The sequence below is a fragment of the Tupaia chinensis genome, unplaced genomic scaffold (genome assembly GCF_000334495.1).
Source record: "Tupaia chinensis unplaced genomic scaffold, TupChi_1.0 Scaffold143796_1, whole genome shotgun sequence".
Classification (NCBI taxonomy): domain Eukaryota; kingdom Metazoa; phylum Chordata; class Mammalia; order Scandentia; family Tupaiidae; genus Tupaia; species Tupaia belangeri.
Window position 1 is genome coordinate 55,393 of NW_006203646.1, and position 19,224 is coordinate 74,616.

General features: G+C 36.2%; 1 protein-coding gene across 2 annotated transcripts in view; it reads right to left on the bottom strand.

Annotated features, from left to right (window-relative positions):
* The window catches only part of GABRG2 (gamma-aminobutyric acid type A receptor subunit gamma2), a 111,335-nt gene that overhangs the window by 45,381 nt on the left and 46,730 nt on the right, over positions 1-19,224 (bottom strand). The gene's annotated exons all lie outside the window — the stretch shown is intronic.

Here is a 19,224-nt window from a genome sequence, read left to right on the forward strand (position 1 = left end):
AGAGAAGTTAGACTAGTATACAAGTGAATTAAATAAGGAGCATATAGAATGAATAGCCAATATAATTAGACCTTAAATCTTCTTGAAAGTAGGATCAACATTTCTATTGACTTCAAATCTGATAACCCTTGGTGCAGTATTTCATATATAATATATCCTCACAAATACTAAACAAAAACTGAAGAACGTATCTAACTGAATAGTATCTTGGTTAATGAAAACAATGTTGGATTTCACTACCATGTTTTAATAGGAATGCTTAATTGAAACTGGCTTATTTTCTTTCTTGCATAATGCAGTATAAATTATCCTATAGACTCACATAGTGCTTTGCAATTACAAAGTCATTTTCATATACTTTAATCTAATTTAATTATTCTAAGCATCCTATGTAATTGGGTAGATAGAATATTTTAATCTCCAGTTACAGACATGGGAGGTGTGACTCCAAAAAGCTAGAAAGTTGCCAGGTCTATGGAGCCTGCAGAGATGTCACCAGAATGCAGGTTTCCTAGCTTCTCCTCAGAATTCTCCCAGGTCTCCTCTTAGGTTTGAAAGATGCTTTATTCAAGCAAAAACTACACTGATGGAGTGCCAAGGGCAACTTAATATCTTCATTGCACAGAGAATTCAAGTAGTTTAGACATAAAATAGTGATGCTAGAATGATGAGTACAATGAGGGCTCAATATTCCCCTTGACTGAGATCTGTTCTATTAATATTTTCCTAGACCTGAGAAAGGACTCCTGAAGGATTAGGAGTAAATGGAGGTATTGAATACAACTCAAATGACTATTATATCAAGAACTATAGACAGATCAGATATATAAAGCTCATACCTAGGACCTCCATGCACAAAAATTGAATGTAAAAGACAATGATGACAAGTGTACTCCACACAGAATCTAGCTCAGCATTAAGCTGGCAGCATAGCCACGGGAGCATCATAGTTGATATCATCTGATGTTTTAGAAAAGGATCCTTAAGTGGACTCCAGTTGTCAGAGTGCTGGACTGGCAGCTGGACTCTGCGGACACCTCTCTCTCCTAAGTCTCTCCCTGTCTGGAAGGATCACAGACATGGGAACGTGCACCCCTGCTAACAGGAAGAGAAGTAGGTGGAGGTAAGCAACTCACTAAAATAAGCCCCTGGAACAGTTGCAATTAAGAACTACAATAGCTCTTAAACAGGATAATGCCTGTACTGATACCTTCAAATTATGTTCCAAACATATAAGACATTTTAAGAACTTAAGATATTTTTGGTATAGTTTCTTCATTTAGAAAAATGGAGATGACATGCTATAGAAGCATGTTTGTATTGATGTGCTTGGAATAGTTTAAAAAAAAAAAAAGAAAGAAATAGAGATTTGGGACCAGCAGACGGCGTAATTGTTACGTCACTAAACTCCCACATGGCTGACTGTGGATCGAATCCTGGATCCAGAGGCTTGAATTTGATGCCAGGTGTGTGTGCGTTTGTAACCAAAATCCCAAGAGCAGAATGAAGATTGTGGCATGGTCACCCCCCTTCCTCACTTTCTGTCTCTCCAGTGAGTGCATGTGCCCTTCAATAAAAATCTTAAAAAGAGAGAGAGAGAGAGATTTGTGTGTGTGGTGGGTGCTTCATTAGACTTATCACATAGGGGTTCACAGAAAAATTACTTGAACTTTAGTTAAATCTGGTTCATTGTCATTCCATTAGTCTATAGACTTCTCAAGGGAAATTTATCTTTTTGTACCCTATTAGTGTTTGAAGCACAGAAGGCCTAAAATAACCAAGTGACTAAGCTGAGCTGATCCAAAAGGAGCTAACCAAAGTTTAAGGCCACTCCCAGTTGGGAATTAGCATCTTTGCATTCTGAACTGAACTTGGCTCAGTTAGTTATTCTTCCTGAAATTTGATTTTTAGAAAAATCATCTACAGAATGGCTGTATTAAAACCCATTGTATGAAGAAATTGAGAGAATTAAAATCAATATTAAGAATCAATGACGTAAATAGCCAAAAAAAAAAAGTTGTTTTTATTTTTAAAAAAATTTTTCCAAAACGTTTCTTTTAGGGCAATTCAAGTCCCGAGCCTGTATAAGACAAAGCGTGAAGAAAGCACCATTCGATCTAATGCATTTTGAGTGGGTTTATCCACTGATTTGCATGAATCCTTAATCTAAATTGAATGTCTGACTATCCTTGAGTTGATGAAATTCAGCTATAAATAAGTCTTTAAGAAACAAGGAAGCTGACACATTTGGGTGCCTGTTGAGTTATTCTTGCATTTTTTTTTTCTTTTCATGGAGAAGAACCAGGTTGAGAACTAATGGGCACTGTTGAACTTGCCGTTTGCAAACTCTGTAGCAAATGCCTTTTTGGCATGCTGCCCCAAATTCATGGTTTTTTTAAGTACTTTTCATACCTGAAGGATGATTTTTCCTTTTCTTCCTCTCTTATCCATCTGTAAACCCTCTAGCCCATGGCATTGTCACAAGGACTCCTACTGAGCAGAATGTCTGAGAACTGGGATTTGTGGCAGGTTTAATCTATTTCAAGTTTTCTGTTTCTCTTATTGGCTGTGAGAGCTTGGGCTGCTTACCTAAATTCCTTGAGTTATAGTTTCATTAGCTCTGTAAGGAGAGTGGTGATCATATCTACTTTGAGGTTCTATGGGAACTGAAAGAGATACTGCATACAGATTGCCAATGGGCCGCTTGCTGTATATGTTTTCAATAAATGAAACATATTATTCACTATTACAATATCGGGTAACTATGAAGCCCGGAAATAAACACCAATTATACCAAGATATCCTGAGACAGATGTTCAACAAATTTATCCATTTCCAAGAAAAAAAAAATCAGCATTTGCTTCTCTAGATGTAACAATAGAGACCAGCATTATGCAGAATTTTGACATTTTTCTTGCATCCACACTTACAGGAAAAAAAAAAAATTAAAAAAGAAACCACAAAAAACAAAAGACAGAAAAAGCTGAGAAAAGAAAAGCAAAAATTCTGGGACCAACAGATGGAATAATGATTATGTTGCTGGACTCCCACTTAGTCAATGCAGTTCGAGTCAATCTTATGCCGGCACATGTGCATCTGTGCTCAAAATTCTGAGAGAAGAATGAAGGGGAAGGGATTATGATGTGGCCATCCCCCTGGGGGTTGATTTCTCTCTGTCTCTGTCCCTCCGGCGAGCACATATGTCCTATATAAAAAATCTCTCTTAAAAAAAAAAAGAAAGGGACCAGCAGTTAGCGTAATGGCTATGTCGCTGGACTCCCATGTTGCCCACAGCAGTTCAAGTCCCGGACCTGGTGGCTTAAATTCACGCCGGGTACGTGTGCGTGCATGTCCAAGATCCTGAGAGGAGAATGGAGGAGAAGGGATTGCGGCGTGGCCATACCCCCTGGGGGGTGGTGGGATTTCTCGCTTTCTGTCTCTGTCTCTGTCTGGCGAGCACACGTGCCCTATAGAAAAACCTCTCCAAAAAAAAACAAAAAAGAAAAAGAAAAAGAAAGAAAATGTATTTAATGTTTTATAAGAGTAGTTCTCTTTAAATCTGTTTCTAAACTCTATGTGGAGTCTAATTTTAAATTGCTTTCCATTTTATAATCCCCATCTGAAAGTTTAGCTTTCTATTCTCAAAAGAGTTAAAGGACTGCATTTCATTCAGCTCCACTCTCTCGCACACTTCTGGGGACTTGAAAGCTGTCAAATGCTATAGGTCCTTTATGGATTTTAGGTGAAAATGCTGTAGTCCTAGAGGCCACCAAATTCCATCTTTCTCTGTCTTCCTCAGATGATAATTTGCTCCATCTTTTCATTTCTACATTTAGCCTTGATCTTTTGATAGTTTCCCCCAAAACTGACAAAAACAAAAGTCAGAATTCTGTTTTTGTGTTGTTTTAATAAATCCTTTATAATTTCATGCTCATCCTGAAGACAAAATCCGATCACAGGAACCCAGGAGTGAGAAGCAGGAACTTGAGTCACACTCTCAGACTTGTTTCTTCTGGAGCTGGGACAAGATGATTCATTCATTTCATGTCTCTAGTTCCTTATTCACACATACAGGGGGACTTCAAAAAGTTTATGGAAAAATGCAATGAAAGTATGAGTTTATTTTGGTACAATTTTTTTTCATAATATCCAATTCTCAATGAACTTTCTTTAAAAAGTTCTCATATTTATTGTCTCAATGCCAGTGCTTTAGAACTTCATATACAGTAGGAATTTTATAATTATTAGAGCAATGATGATAATGATGCTTTACATATTTGCTGCACTCCCAGCATGTCATAAGGCATTTTCAACTCCATTATCTCCTCTGATTCTTCTATGATTCTCAGAGTAAGTAAGATTGCTAAGGCTATACACATTTTACTGATAAGAAACTGAAGTACAGAGGGATATAGGGATTTACAAAAGGTAGCACAGCAAGATACAGGCAGGACTAATGCTTGAATCTGGGTTTAAAAACTCTTACACTAGTTTTCTTTTTTTTTTTGTCACTCTATGATATTCCAATTAATAATTAATAAATACAAACACTTTCAAAACTCTGAAGCCACATATAATTTATCCCTCAGAAAGATATTCCTTGTTTGTCAACAGCTTTCTGCAAATGTTGTCATAGGACATTATGTTAACTCAGTTATTTTATTTTTCTAATGAGATTATGTTTTATTCTTACCTAAATATCTAATGCAAGAGAGTGAACCTACTAATATATATCTTTACAATCTAGGGATGCTCAGAGAGGCTTAGTAGAATGCTATCTAGAAAAAAAAATTTATGTTTTATTTTCTATGAAACAAGTTGAGAAAACTTACACAAGCAATTTCACTTCTCTGTACTTTTTTTTAAATTTCCAGAAGATTCATGCACTCAGTAGAGAGAGATAGGGAGATGGAGAGAGGGAGAAAGCACCTTTCAATGGGACATGGCCATAATCTCTTCTTTTCCATTTCTCCATTTTGTTAATATTTTAGGCATGCAACACACACACACACCTTGAGTGTTTTTCAAGTTGTCAGGGCCAGGACTTGAACTGTTTTCTGCCATGTGGAATCTCTCGTCCCTAAACCATTAAACCACAGTGCCAGCTCTGCACTTGAGTTTTTAAATATAGAAAATTCGGAGACTCAGCAAGTCCAGGGTCTCTTTTACCTAAATACTTTTATTTTTATTACATAACTATGGCATAGAATATTGTTAGCCCTATGGAATGGAAAACAATGAACATTCCAGACAGTAATTCTGCATGTGTGTGCTAGACACCCAAAGCTAGTCATGATTAATCAATGAGTCAATTTATTATCCTTATCCCATGTTCTCAGGCACTTTTCCTCCACAGCTACTTTATATGATAGCTGTCAAAAGAGCACTTGCACTCTGTGGTCTAAATGGAAGATTACGAAGCAAGCAGAATTACAAAGCAATGGATGATTATGTCAATCATTAGCTTCTACAAACTTTCAATAAATTATAAATCATCTTTCTTTTCTGAGAGTCATTTAAAAATATGTCTGGATTTTTTTTAGGAATTTTTATGTCAAGGCATTTTTGTTTCAAGTGTTAGATGAAGGGAGGAGACAAAGGGAGGAAATACAATTTTATTACGATCACACCATTACCTATTTAAAAAACTATTCACAAATTCCTAAGTGTTGTCAGTTACCTCAGTTATGTCTCTTAGCAACTCTGGCAGAGGAATGATAATTCTTCCAATTTACAATAAGCAAAGTGAGGTCTGAGATGTTAAATGTCTTGCCTAAATATATACATACATTAATATATTAATAACTTGAGCTAGGACTATGACCAGGTCTTCTTACCTCTAGCTCAGTATTCTTTCATTTCAAATTTCACTGAAATGATGTTTTACCTATATAGTACCTATATGATTATACAAGGGAGGGTCTTCAATGAGTTTGTGGAAAATATATTATGAAAAACCTATGCATAGATTAAAAAATTTTTGAACCAAATGATTTGTACTTTAATTCAATTTTTTATGAATTTTTACAAATCTCTTTGTATCTAGGTTTTTTCTTTTTCTTTTTTTTTTTTTTTTAGCTTTTTCTTGGAAGAGTTTTTGCTATAGGGTGCATGTGCTTGCCAGAAAGACAGCGAGAGACACAGAGACAGAAAGCGAGAAATCCCCCCCTGGGGGGATGGCCATGCCGCAATCCCTTCTCCGCCATTCTCCTCTTGGGATCTTGGGCATGCACGCACACACGCCCAGTGTGAGTTTTAAGCCACTGGGTCTGGGACTCCAACCACGGTTGACTACATGGGAGTCCAGCGACATAGCCATTATGCTAACTGCTGGTCCCGTACCCAGAAGATTTTTGTTGTTGTTCTTTTCTTTGTTTGAGACATAGATAAGGACTCTGGTCACAGGAAACATTTTGGCTATCCTAGATCAAAACATTCCTGGTACCTTCTAATTCTTATCTTTATAAATAGAAAACTAGACCTATCAGATTAGAGTCAGTTATCCATACTCTAAATATTGTCATTGACTTATTAAACAAACCTTGATAAGCTGTTAAAGTATTCAGGTGGCACAAGGGACCTTGTAAATCTGTTCTTTATTATATACATTACACTTAAACATACCCACTCCATAGGAACCCCTGTTCACATGAATAGTCCTTTTCTTCAATAAAACTGCTACGCCAAATTACCATCTACAAATAAGACTCAACAAAATGCTATAACCCACTCTCAGATTATGGGTTCAAATCCTGGCTCTGTCACTTACAGCTATGCGAGCAAGGAAATAAAAATGAGATCGACATTTTAAAGTGGTGGTGGGTTTACGTAATTTCTGTACAGTGGTTGCTTAGTCCAGTGCCTCTATATGAGATGCCCAACAAAAGCTGACTTAACACTTGAATCATTATCATCATTATGTCATTATCAACACTAGTCATTTGCATATAGATTAACAGTGGCAGATTTGCAGGACTTAATATCTCTTACAAGTCACTCATTCACTGTCACTCATAAGGTGGGAATTCATTTTTATACTAACCCAGTCTTGGGCAGAGACCAGAGAACAGTGACTTAAGGACCCAGATGCTTGCTGATCACCTCCATTTCTACTAACTACCCATGTGACCATATTTTAAGTTATCAGTAGCACTATACTTCCTGTAGTTTAACTATTAAAAGATGAGCAGGAGCAGCAGATGGCATAATGGTTATGTCATTGGACTCTCACATAGTTGACACAGTTTAAGTCCCAGATCCAGTGGCTTAAAACTCATGCTGGGCACATGTGCGTGTGTGCCCAAAATCCGGAGAGGAGAATAGAGAAGAAATTGTAGCACAGTCATCCCCCCTGGGGAGTGATTTCTTGCTTTCTGTCTCTCTCTATCTGGCTGGCAAGTGCATACACCCTATAGCAAATCTCTCTTTAAAAAAAAAAAAAAAAAGGGGAAAAAATTAATTTTAAGAATGCTTCATAGAGGAAAAAGGTTAAAATGACAGTTCTTTGTTATTATTAAATACAAAGAAAGCATTTAAGTTTGACTTAAAACTACTCTTTTCCTTTAAGTGTATTTACTTATTTTTTTCCATGAGAGAGAGGCAGAGAGAGAAAGAGACAGACAGATAAGCAACTCCAACAGGGTCTCCACATATTGCTCCCAGCCTGGATGATGTGCATATAACACACCCTGTGTACAAGACAGCCTTAGGATTTGAACCTGGAACCTTCCCTTTGGGTCCAGCACTGCAAAGCATCATGTTATCATCATGCCACCAGCTGGCCTGAAGCAGCTTAGACCATGCCTTCTTCTTGTACAGAAATATTAAAGACATTAAGGGATTTATTTTTCCCCATTAAAAAAAAAAAAAAAAAAAAAAAAAAAAAAAAAAACAAGCAATCAAATCAGCCTGACCTTTTAATTATTTTGTGGTCATTCTTTATCAAATCATGTTCAATTACTTCCTCTTGCTGACAAGAGCATGATTCTAGTTTATTGTTCCTTAGAAGTTATCACTGCCTAATATCTGGAAAATTAAATTTAATACAGGACCAATATGTATGAACTCAGTTTTTGTTGTAATTAATAAGTTGTCCCAGTAGGACAGCAGGGGAAATTTTGCCCATATCCATGTTTATAAAACATGACAGTTCCCATCATCCTATGATCATTTTCATGTTAATAGTGTGCCTTCTCATCTGTTTTGTCTTAAGCCTATTGTATGTAAATAAGAAATCAAGATTATAGGTCACTGACAATGTGAGACAGCTCCCCTTCCCCATAGGGAATGTGGGTGTCTGGTCAGTAACTTATTCCACAATCTTGACAGTGATAATGCTGTAATCCCTTTCCTGGCTCAAGATTCACTTATCCTGACATGTGATCTTGAGCCTGGAAGACCAACAGAGACTGAAACTGATGGAATCCCTCAGTGCAGGACTTGATTCCTCACCGGATGATTAGAAATTCCTTTCACCTCCTCTAAGAAGATGGAATCTTTGTCAATTGTGGTGTGTATAGCAGGACTAGATAGCGGGGTACTGTATTCACTGCTATTTCTAATTTTTCATTTATTTTTATTTTATTTGACCAGAGAGGGAAGAGAGAAAGAGGGAAAATGAGAAAGCAAGTCGTCAGGTCTGGGACTCAAACTGCTGTCTGCCACGTGAGAGTCCAGCACCTTAATCACTATGCTACCTGCTGACCCCATGCACAGCTACTTATAGAAAAGAGTTTGTGAGGACCTATGATAGGACCTTGCTGACTTTCTGCACCTACTTACATGCCAGGTAGACCAGCCGTGTATAGTAAAAAGGATTATACTACAGGTAATATTTGGTCATGTTTAGTACCTCAAAATATTTGCTGTCCTTTTCTCCCTAGACCAACCCTACAGAGGTCTTCCCTGGTCGCCCTACCTGGGAGAGGAGTATGCATTCCATTCAGCCGACAGGTTTGCCAAGGTGACCTGCTTTGACTAGTTGGATATATGACAAAATGACTTAGGCCTATAAAAGAAGGAGCTTTACGAATCATCTTATTCTTATATTACTTTTCTTTTTGGCTGTGAGAATGATATGTCACAGAATAAAGAAATGCAGGAGGAAAAGCAATATATACAATGTAATTTGTTTGTTTTATACCACTGAGATTGAGGGCTACTTACTACCACAGGCTAGTCTAGCATAAACTGATCAACATAGACTGATTCTACCTTTTTGTATGCGGCCAGTTTTGATAAATAGACAATGGATGATGATGATAACAGATGATGGACAAATGATATGTAGGTGACAGATAAAGATATGTCACGTAAATAAGAGGAAAACACATTAGATAATGAATTAAAGCCAACGGTAAGTCATTCTGCAAACTCAAAATCAGAAATAATCCTGGTGTTTTAGTCATCACTGGATTGGAATCAGGCTGTAAGTTAGGGAATGTGGGTGTCTGATCAGTAACTTTTTCCACAATCTTGAACAAGGTCTTTATTTATATGAATAATTTTCTATAAGGTTGATTGTACACAACAACCTCATCTGGACAGTGACCATCATATTACAGAATAAAAAGAAATTATATATATATATGCATGTATATATGTGTACATATATGTACACACATATATATACAGAATGACTGAAAAGGGATTATATTTGTGTATGTATACATATATATGTGTATTTTTGTGTATATATGCAGGTTTATAAACGCTAACACAGGGCTGGCCCAGTAGCACAACAGTTAAGGCTGTATATAAGAAGCTGCATTCCACATGGCCAACTACGGTTTGAATCCTTCCTCAGGCATCATGAAAAATATACCAGGTATGCGTACATGCATGCCCAGAATCCTGACAGTTTGGAAAAATGGAGGAAAAATGATTCAGGTGTAACAATGCCCCTTTGAGGGGTACTTTCTCTCCCTCTCTGACAAATGCACAAGCCCTCTGATAATAAATAAATAAGTAAATAAATGCTAAACATTATTATTGCCATTATTATGATTATTGTGGAGGCAGTACCGTCATTATTGTTTAGTAGACTGCTGATGACAGACTGCCAACTTATATTAGCTATAAAAATAAAATACTGGGTTAAAAATTAAAGTCATTTTATATACATTTGATTGCTAATATTTTTTTTCCTTTTAAATGAACAGATTGGGTCTCCTCGCCAAAAGCCTTATCGTAGCCATTGTCTTAGCTTCAACCCTCTCAGTTTCTCATTTGTAGTTAGTTCCGTTAACATCATGTCTGCCCACAGTAGATCTGTTTCTCATGCCAGGTTCATTTTTCAGACCTTAGCTAAACTTTCAACCACCTCTGTGAGATTTTTTTTCCCCATATGACAAACAACAGATCTGTTAATTTCTGAATTTGACATAGTAAGAAAACATAAAGACATTTCTGTTAGGAACTCTTAGAGACCCAGAAAACTTATCTACTTACTAGAAGTTTGCTTTATAAGGGAGCTCCTAAATGTCAAGAAATACAACACAGCACTCTAGAGATTAAAACATTAATCTAATGTGGTTCATTTTGTTTCCAGACAAAGAAATCACTAGCCTCAAGAGAAAATGACTTGCTCAAGGACAGTCAACCATGTGGTGACACTACCAAAATGGCAGCTGTTAAATAGAACCGTAGTTGCAGAACAATAGCTGCATGGATTTTCAGAAAACTACAAAAGGGCAAAGTGTTAATGGGCAATGCAAGAATGATAATCAGAAACGTGCATGAAAATGGCAACAAAGCTTTGAGCGGCTGAGATGTGAGTTGAAACAAAAAATGAAGACTACAGATGCAGATATCCATGTATAGAACTTGACAATTTCATTTTTATTCAAAATCCATCTTCTACAAAAGTGGTGAGTAGAGATAAACTGAATGAACTTAGAATTGAATTGCACTGCTTATGCTAGATGTTTATGATAAACAAGCCCTGCTGTAGAATGTTAAAAAAGAAGAAAGGCAGATCAGACAGGTTCTGGTACTTTTTTGAAACTCTCTTAATGTCTACTGTCAGATAAAGTGTTGCTTGAGTCACAGTTTTCACATTCACTTTTTGGAGCATGGTTTTGTGGTAGCAATTGTTTCTAAAGTAAGAGTATTCTTTTTCTTCTTTTTTTGAAAGAGAGATTTTTGATATAGGGTGTGTGCACTCGTCAGAGAAACAAAGAAAGATAGAAACAGAAAGTGGGCAATCACCCTCTCAGGGGAGATAGCCAAACAATACCTTCTCCATTCTCCTCTCAGGATCTTGGGCACTCACTCACAGGTGCCCGGCATGAATTTTAAGTCCCTGAGTCCAGGACTAGAACTGCAGTCAACTACATGGGAGTCCAGGGACGTAGTCATTATGTCACCTGCTGGTCTCTTTAAAGTAAGAGTATTCTTAAAGTAACAGTATTTTTCATTTATGTGTGTGTGTGGGTGTGTGTGTGTGTGTGTGCACGCGCACGCATACATATAGATACAGATTGTGTGTTACACACACTGACTTGGGAATTGATTGTCTTTTTTGTCTAAATGTCAACAGAGATATAAAGGCATTGTTTTCCCAAAAAGGAAACAGTAATTCAAGAAGAAAGACACAAAATCCTGAAAATAGGACAGGCAATGATAGGGACTTTGGTAAACAGGAGATTGTATTCCCCAGCTCTGGAGACATGTAATAAGGCAGCTCTCTGTGATTGTTTTTATATGGGAATGATGATGTAAAGATGTTTAAGATTTCTCTTTCTGAGAAATTTCTTAAGTTTTTACTGTTGACTGAAATAAAATCTAACTCTATCCATATCTAATGAGCATGCTGTAGGCAGGAGTTAGAGAATTAGCTACGAAATCACAATGTTTGACTTTAACTCTTCAGAATAATTTCCTTGTAAATAAGATTATGATTGGGCTTGATATTTAAGATATCAGTCACATTTACAATAATTAAGATATTTTGTGAATCAATAAAATGTGGAAAAAAATGTTGCTCTCATGAATGTAGAGTTGAAATGGTACTGAAGGCTGGGAAGAGTGGATGTTGATGAAGAAAGATAAGATATTGGTTAATGGACATAAAATTACAGTTAGATAAGAGAAATTGGATCTAGTGTTCTATAGCAGAGTAGAGTACAGTTAACAATCATTTATTGTGTTATTTCAAAATAGCTAAAAAAGAGGATTTCCAATGTTCCCAGTCCCAATGTTTGAGATGATAGAAATGCTACTTGCCCTTCTTTGACCATTATACATCATATTGTATTCTCATAGTAAAAAAAACTCTCTGTAACCCATAAATATGTATAATTATTGTATGTCAATTAAAGCAATATTAATTATTTAATTTTAAAAAAAGATTAAGCCCTAGTATTTTATTTTGGTATTAATAAGATTTCACACTCAGTAAATGATACCTGTAACAGTCAATCACCAACTAAGGAACTGTGATCACTGGGCAGTTACAACTGGTGTCCATGATTGCATTATCTCTTTAACCAGAGGCTCTTACACAGCTTAGGAATTACACTTTTTTTTATACTACATGGCTCTTTATGACTTATCAGCGAACAATAGGTATAATGATGAAAATCAGGGTGTATGGTGCTGTTAGTTGCATGAAGAGATGCAGGTTAGAAATTCTGTGTGGCAACTATTCCAGTAAACTCCTCGGTCTAAATTGAAACCTTCAACTTTAATTCTTATCAGAAATGATACTTATTTTCCTCACTCCAGTATTTGTAAATAAAGGTTTCATTTTACAAGGCTGGTAGTAAAGTACTTACAGGCAAAATAATCAAATTGGTTGTGGACATCAGAGAAGAACTGTAATTTTAAGAAAATGCTATCTTTTTAGTTTATTTTCTTGTTGTCATTATGAAAGATGGTGTATTACAATAGGTAGTTAATTTTGGAATGAATTAATGGCAAGACAAATAAATGTAAAATTGACATATATGATATGGCTTCATATTATATGTAAAGCTTTGCCAATTTCTATAGAGAAGATACCCATGTGTAAGAGCAAACAATGAATATTATTCCAAATCATATTTAATATACTTATTAACCTTTTTTCATTGTGATTTTCTGCCTTGCTGCTGCCCTTTTAGATGTATTAATAAAACTAAATATTCTTAGGGCCAACAGGTGGCATGGTGGTTAAGGTGGTACTGGACTCCCCTAGTTCAAGTCCCAGACCTGGTGATTTGTTTTCTCACTTTCCCTCTCCCTCTCTCCTGCTCTCTCTGGTAAGCAAGCATCCCCTATAACACATTAATAATAATAATAATAAATTAAATTAAATAAATAATTTCTTTTTTTTTAAAGGTTTTTGCTATAGGGCACACACGCTCGACAAAAAGACAAAGAAAGACAGAGAGACAGAAAGTGAGAAATCACACCCTCCCCGCCCCCAGGGGAGGATGGCCACGCCACAATCCCTTCTCCTCCATTCTCCTCTCAGTATTCTGGGCACGCACGCACTCGTGCCTGGCATGAGTTTAAGCCACCGAGTCTAGGACTAGAACTGCAATTGACTACATGAGAGTCCAGCGACAAAGCCATTATGCCAAATGCTGGTCCCAAAATAAATAATTTCTTAAAATAATAAAAAAGTCTGAATGCTCTTGATTTTCTAAATAAAGTGGATTCTGAGTGGCAAGTGAGAATGGTAAAGGATATTTGATCAGCCCCTTACCTATGTGCCCAGCAGACTCTTTTCTGAGTTGTTGTACACTGTTATGTTTTGTTATACCAATAATAATATTTTAAAGAAAATAAAGAATACTCAATACTTTTCTCATTGCTATTTGCTACCATTTTCAATCTCTGATATGTTTAAAGAAGCACATCTGTAATGCTGAACAGCTTATTTTCTGAAAATGCAAAAATGAGATGAGAGAATTATTTTATCACATCAAACAGGGTTAAAGGAAACTTTGATGAGTTTGCATGTAAAGTATGATCTCTGTAGATTCAGCCTCCACTTTATCAATGAGATATTTATATGAAAAAAACTACTTAATGTTTTAAATTTATTGTGAGGAAATTACAGAGACCTATTAGGTATAACAGATACATTATATTTTTTCAAAGTAGTGGAATACGATTTTCAATTGTGTTAAGAAACAAAAACTTGCATAAAAATTAAAATTAAAGCTTTCTTGACCTGGTAGGTTTTGATAGACTGTCAAAGCAAGAAATTAATCATCAATTTTATTATAAATTATAATAAATAAATAAATAAATAATAAATGTAAATAAATAAATAAATAATAGTCATGCAAACCCCTTATTATGTTCTATTTTAAATGAAATTTTTCTTTGAAAGACAAAATTACATAAACACAGCCAATCCAACAGTTTCTTAATTAAACTCAGACTTGAATGATAACTCTTTGATCCATTTAGACAGGCAATAACATTATTTTATAGGCAGTAAATGTATTTCCGAAAAATGAAAGGACATTGTTAAATTAAGTTTGTCTCTTGTCATTTTTTGCTATATCTAAATATAACTATTTCCACAGGTTAACATGTTGCTGATACATATATATGGTTATCATATTGTGCTTATATTTTGTTGTTGCACATCTCTGTAAAATTAGCTATTACCAGCTTAGAACTAACCTTTTCTTTTAATTCATTCATTTCTTTGTGTTATAGGCTTAGAAGAGGCAGTGTGGGGTGAAAAGTCTAGATCCACAGAAATGGATCTACTTTCATTGAAGGTCCTTGAGCACAAGTCTTAGCTCTTCTAATGTTCGTTTTCTTCATATGTCCAATAGAAAAAGAATGATAATTTTCTCAGAGGTTTGTTGTGAAAGATAAGTTGGTAACGTGTGTATGTCGCAGATGCTAGGAAGTCTAAAGCCCATTGTCCTTCCTAGCACACAATGGAGATGCATTTCCCAGTCCCATTTTATCTCCATAGGAACATGCAGCTAGTTCTCGCCAGTGGAATATAACAGAAATGGCGTGTGTCACCTTGAAACCAAACAATTTTCCCTGGATTTTATTCAACTTCTCTGTACAGTCTCCGTCCACCCTTTAAAATCTGTCTTCTCACTAGGTAACATCAAAACAATTTTGGAATTTAAAAGTCAAATGTGCAATTTTAAAATATAGTATGTGACTATTATTGAATTGCAATTAAAAAAGGAATCGCCATCTTTGGTTAACTTTTTAAAATATTTGTAATAATATCACTGTGAACAAAATAGGTGGAGTATCACTTCAAAATTAGAAATCTAAATGTCAAGGAGTTTGTTTCTGGGTTTGATTGCTTTGAAAACTTGCTGAAGGGAAAAAAGCATTTTAATAATATAATCATTTATAAAGAAAGTTACTTTTACTTTAGGATAACTACAGTATAACCTTCATTATATCAGGGTTCTGAATAAGTGCTATAGACCATGAATTTATTATTTTTTAAAGAATTATTTATTCAATTATACTTATTAATATTTTTTAAATTTGCTATAGGGCATACACCCTCACCAGAGAGAGAAAGATGGAAAGTGAGAGAGCAAGCCTCCAAGGCCAGGACTCAAACCACAGTAGGCCACGTGGGAACCCAGTGCCTTCACCACTACTGGCTCCAGAACTAAGAGTTTTTTTTATAAATTAATTAATTAATTAATTGAAGAGGTTTTTGCTATAGGGTGCATGTGTCGCCAGAAAGAGACAGAAACAGAAAAAGAAAAATCACCCCCCCACACACATGGGGGGGATGGCCATGCCGCAATCCTCGGGATCTTGGGCACACACACATATGGGCCTGTGTGAGTTTAAGCCACCAGATCCAAGACTCGAATCGTGGTCGACTACATGGGAGTCCAGCAACATAGCCATTCTTCTAACTGCTGGTACCCAACTAAGACTTTTTTAAAAAGTGTCTAATCAAATGCCTTCCTTTCATAGACAAGGAACTTTCAACCCAGAGATGAAAGTGACTTACACATGGCTGGTCCTGGCCCAGCTCTAAGTGTTTACATAAATTCATACATTTTTCTCTCCTGAAATCAAATTTTAACTCTTCTAAATGGAAGTATAAAAATAAATAAAAATCTATTGCTGTGCAATCATCCACTGATTTATTTTAAGATATTACATTGCTTCAAGTAGTTTGAAAATTTTAGTATTAACTAAAATAGACTCATAGCTCCCAGAAACTCCGAAGTAACTGCAGAATTGGGGCTGTAGTGAAATATTTTTCTTTTATTATTTAGCTTTTATTTTCAACACCTTCAATGAAAAGAATTGCCATTAATCTATATGTTTTTGTATGCCTTTTTCTTTTCTCCCAAATATCTCATTTCAAGGTGAGTAAAGTTTTAAGTGCACTTTCTTGCTTTAGTAATAACATGAAAGTAACACATTAAAGCACAGCCTGCAAGGTGGGAGCTATTTTCATTAACTCGCAGAATTATTTCACTCATACATTTACATTGAAGTAAGCAAAGAAGGCTGGGCCTGAGCTTGGGATTAAATAATAAAATGAAAATGAGCAGACACTAGTAGGAGTACCTAGCCAGAATTATCTCAGGGAAGGAAAACAGGATGGTTGGAGACTGATGTGCAAAGTTCGACAACACAGAGTAAATTATAGATATTTTAGAAATAAGGCAATGAGCATGGGATTCACCCATGGAGCTGACGTTTTTCTACTTATTTACTTATTTAATTTTGCCAGAGGAGGCATGCAGTCACCAGAGGAAGAAGGAGACAGAGAGAAAGTGAGATGGCACCCCCATGGGGCATGGTCACTCCACAATCCTTTCCCCTCCATTTCTTTTTTCAGGATTTTGGGCATACATGTTTACAGGCCTGGTGTGTTTTTCAGGGTGCCAAGTCCAGGACTCAAACTGCACAATCAGCCATGTGGAATACAGCCACCTTAGCCACCACACCACCAGCTGGCCACACATAATTTAAGACATGCCTCAGGGCCAGCTGGTTAAGATGTTGGACTCCCACATGGTTGACATGGTCCAAGTCCTGGAACTGGCAGCTTGCTTTCTCATTTTCCCTCTCTCTCTTTCTCTTTCTTTGGTGAGCACACATGTCCTGTAGTAAATTGTAAAAAAATAATAATGATAAATAAATAATTAAAAATAAAAAAGGCATGCCTAACAAATGCAAAGCTAGTATCAAACCTAGGCTGCCTGACTCTAAGAGTCTACATTGACAAGAATGGTGTTGTTTTGTATTGTTTTGGGGTTAAGATCTATAAATGTATCACTAAGGAGGCACTATTTACTTCAACTTGAAAATCAAAGCCATGAGAGGGTACAGACGAGTTGAGAAGCCATTCAAGCAAGAAGGAGACAGAGATTCCGTGTGGGTATTGGACTGGCCAGTTAAATTCAGGAAAATATTAAGAGTTCTGTCACAGCTGAGAAACCACAGAACAGTGCTGGAAAGTTCCTGAGATCAGACTCTTCCATATTAGAAACAATAATTGTGCTCAATTCAACCAACTGAATTCTTGAAATTTGAAGGAAGTTGTATATCAAGCCCTCACGGAGGCAGAGTGAGAGTGAAATAGTGCAGTGATTAAAAGTAGAAGTCTGTGAGTGGACCTCTTGAATTTGTGTTCCAGTGCTTGTGTTTGATCCCAACAAATAAATGGACTCCTTGACGTCTCAGTTTTCCCCATCTGTAGTGATAGCATCAGTTCTGACATGCTAAATATGATTGCGGTTATGAGAATGAAAGCAGGTCATTTACACAGGGTGCTCGCTGTGGTGCACATTGTTAGTATTCAGTACCCGCCAGCTGTTATTAACATAGGAAGCGCTGCTGTGGAGGAGAGGCACTGACAGCAGAAATGTAACTCAGTAAGCTACTGACACAGTCCAGATAAGAACAGACAAAATTGTAAACTAGGACAGTGGCAATGGCAAATGAAAAGAGGACAGTTACACAAGATATTTCAGAGGCATAAGTGCCTTCGTGATTCATTAGATGTGGGAGGCAGAGACATGACTCTGAGTGTTCATGCCTGGCTCACCGAGGCACTGGTGGTGTTTTTACCAGATATAGAGCAATCAGGAAGAGAGGAGGGTTTGGAGGAGAAATCATAGATTTAAAAAATCTGTTCTGATGTTATTGACTCCAGACGAAAGGCATTCTTCATGCCATCCTAGATAAGTTGCTATCTCCAAGGAAGTATTGCTTTCAAACGTGGTACAGATACAACTGGTAGTACAAGATGAGTTAGGTGTGGGTACTAGGATGATCAAAGAGAATTAAATTATTATTTAAAATTATTTCCTGTGAAATGCTTCTTCTATCCCATTTATATCAAGGACACTGTTTTACTATGGGACTAGTTTCATTACACTATAAACCTATTATCTCTGTTTCTCTCTCCCTCATTATCTCCTTATCAACAAACCCAGAGTTTGGGAAACAGAAATATATACACTTAAAATTTCAGAACTTTTTCTTAGCTCTTTATTACGTTTTTATGTCAATTTCTATTTATAGCAAATGTGTCTATGTTCTAATTATAGTCTTACTAGGAACTTTCCCTTTAAAAAACATTCATTTTATTCAAAATAATGAATCGATCTGAAGAAAAAAACATAGTGAGGAACCAGCAGTGTAGTCACCTATTGAATATAACAAAGCTTGAATGAGTGAAGATCAGAAAACTCTGTACCAAGCTATATCGTATTTTAGTCAATAGTCTCAAATCTCATCCAGTTTCATGTCTCTTCTTAAAGGGAGATATATTTACTACAAGTCTAGAAGAAAACCACATTATACTAATGGCCACATTAGAAAATTGGGTTAAGGCTTAAACTTCTGATAATTTCCCAGGAAAGTTCTTGATATAACTTCCTTGTGGATATTAACTATTAGATACAGAGTAGTTCTTCCAAACTAAGAATGGCAAAGGAAATTTTAAAATATATAAAGCAAAACCTTCCAGTTCTTACAAAAGCAATTGTCACAAGAGTCAGGCTGCTTTGCAGTACTGATGCTAATTTTCAATTCAGCCCATTCTCTTCTCAAGGGACATTGAAATGGTGTTGCACATAAAATACAAACCAACAAGAGAAAGCAGTGCCAAAGACCAGTATGGAGCCTAACCGCCATAATGAAATTCACCAGATATTTGATGAGATCTGTTATATGACGCCAACCAAACCCAAATCTAGTATCTTTTCAATCCAGTTTTGCTGTAATTTCCCAAAGAGTATTAGTAGCCTCTTGGGACAT